Source organism: Euprymna scolopes, chromosome 19, assembly GCF_053919585.1.
Source record: "Euprymna scolopes isolate OS-2025 chromosome 19, ASM5391958v1, whole genome shotgun sequence".
NCBI classification, from domain to species: Eukaryota; Metazoa; Mollusca; class Cephalopoda; order Sepiida; family Sepiolidae; genus Euprymna; species Euprymna scolopes.
In genome coordinates, this window is record NC_136500.1 from 69,503,669 (window position 1) to 69,506,473 (window position 2,805).

The window sequence follows — 2,805 nt, forward strand, 5'->3', positions numbered from 1 at the left end:
CGGCAGATACTGCAAGCTAGGACTAGCTATGACTAGCAAAGACCAGATGTGGGGGCAACCCCACATGCCTGACCTTTAACCAGCTTCATTTTACGACCTCTCGGGAGCTGGTCCCCTTTTTCTCTTCCCCCTCCCTTCACTCCTCACATTAAAAATTGGCCTTGTGCCTAATTTGCTCGGTATGGGAGCAAATAAATACCATCTGTTCCGGCAGATACTGCAAGCTATGACTAGCTATGACTAGCAAAGACCAGATGTGGGGGCAACCCCACATGCCTGACCTTAACCAGCTCCCATTTCCCACCTCTAGGGAGCTGGTCCCCTTTTTCCCTTCCCCCTCCCCTTCACTCCTCACATTAAAAATTGGCCTTGTGCCTTATTTGCTCGGTGGGGGAGCAAATAAATACCATCTGTTCCGGCAGATACTGCAAGCTATGACTAGCTATGACTAGCTATGACTAGCAAAGACCATATGTGGGGGCAACCTCACATGCCTGACCTTTAACCAGCTCCCATTTCCCACCTCTCGGGAGCTGGTCCCCTTTTTCCCTTCCCCCTCCCTTCACTCCTCACATCAAAAATTGGCCTTGTGCCTAATTTGCTCGGTGGGGGAGCAAATAAATACCATCTGTTCCGGCAGATACTGCAAGCTATGACTAGCTATGACTAGCAAAGACCAGATGTGGGGGCAACCCGACATGCCTGACCTTTAACCAGCTCCCATTTCCCACCTCTCGGGAGCTGGTCCCCTTTTTCCCTTCCCCCTCCCTTCACTCCTCACATTAAAAATTGGCCTTGTGCCTAATTTGCTCGGTGGGGGAGCAAAAAAATACCATCTGTTCCGGCAGATACTGCAAGCAAATACAATATGTGGGGGAAACCCCACATATAAGACCTTGGTCAATGTAGGGGCAACCCTTTATATAAATTGTCACTATCCAGCCCCCCTACTCCCGGGGAGTTGGTCCCCATTACCCTTCACTCCTCACATTAAAAATCAGCCTTGTGCCTAATTTGCTCGGTGGGGGAGCAAATAAATACCATCTGTTCCGGCAGGTTCTGCAAGCAAAGATCATATGTGGGGGTAACCTCACATATCAGACCTTGGTCAATGTAGGGGCAACCCTTCATACCAATTGTCACTATCTTGCTCCCATTTCCCACCCATCGGGAGCTGGTCCCCTTTTCCCTCCCCCTCCCTCTCTCTCCACATTAAAAAACGGCCGTGTGCCTAATTTTTTCAGTGGGGAACAATTAAATACAATCTTTTCCGGCCTGCAAGCAAAGACCATATGTGGGGTGACCCCACATATAAGACCTTGGTCAATGTAGGGGCAACCTTTCGTACCAATTGTCACTATCCAGCTCCCCTACTCCCTGGGGAGTTTGTCCCCATTTCCCCTTCACTACTCACTTTAAAAATCGGCCTTGTGCCTAATTTGCTCGGTGTCGGGGGGGGGGCAAATAAATACAGCTTTTCTTGGCCTTTTGGTCAAGATCAAAGTGTAATATCTGTTCTTACTACATGCTGTACTTATGTTTGTAAGTTTGTGATATAAAGTGAGGGATCTCTTTTCTGTGTTAATTTAATGTAAAATGCCACCCACTTTACAACCAGTCAGTCTCAAAGCCATTCGAGTCATTCTCCAGATTATCCGAATTGTTTTTGAAGGATTCCAGTTATATTTTAAGCATTCAAGTCATTCTTAAGGTCATTCAATTCATCCTTAAGTTCATAAAAGTCATTTACTTTTTATTTATTTAAGTAATTTCAGTCCGTTTTTCGGTCATTTTTGTTTATCTTTAAGAATTTCATGTCAATCCTACATTCACGTATTCATTCATTACACGAGAGCACGCGACTAATGGCTATCGGCCTTGTTCTACGAAATCTAACTATAGAAATTCCGTTTATAGCATTACTTTTTTAAATACGTACACTTAATTTTCCTGTTTTATACAGGGGTGCATATATAAACGAGTGCATATAAACGTTTTAAAAGTGAAAATTAGATGTGGCTATGTACACAGTCACCAAGCGTGTCTCTGGAAATATCTTCATAAAAGCCAGCGTCTGTTTGTCTTCTGTGTGAGTAGGTGTTTATGTGTGCGTTTACACCTTTAAATAACCATATCTTTGTTTGCGTGGCAACATATGTTCTTTAGCGGCCCTTTCCTCCGGCGGTTGGCACCTTGTTTAAACGTTGTAAAAGAAATAATCCATCCAAATGAACGAGTGACACCTTCGGGTTATGATCAATGTATCAGTGTTGCCATGATATTCCGTTTGTCTTTCTCGACATTTGCAACGTCTCTCTATAATTCCGCATCTTTACGAAATGCTTCCTTTTAAGCTTCCAAAATATAAGAGAAAATTTCTCCCGAGATAATCTCTCAAAAGCTATTCTAACTCTCTATCTTTCTCTCTTTCTCTCTCTATTTCTCTCTTTCTCTCTCACACACACACATATACACACATACGCACGCGGAACTCTCTCTCTCTCACTCACTTTATTTGACTGGTGTTTACGTGTATATATGAGAGTATTTCTTTGTTTTTATTAGTAAGCACTTTACATAAAAAGTTTTTTTGTTTGTTTATTGTTAAACATTTTAAGTTTGTTTATGTAAACGTGAGCACTGGTTTTAACCTATATGAAACATTTTATTTTGCTTTAACTTAATTGTATTCTGTTATTGTTCCCAATTCCACGTCAAATATATCCTTTTTTATTACAACCACTTTCGTTTATAGTAAAATCCGTATCGTAGATATTTTAACTGCCAATATAAATTCTTGTCTCA

At 42.2% G+C, this 2,805-nt stretch overlaps 1 pseudogene; it reads left to right on the forward strand.

Annotated features, from left to right (window-relative positions):
* The first annotated feature begins 1,472 nt into the window (after nt 1-1,472).
* Nucleotides 1,473-1,628, forward strand: LOC145240551 (U2 spliceosomal RNA; annotated as a pseudogene).
* The last annotated feature ends 1,177 nt before the right edge of the window (nt 1,629-2,805 follow it).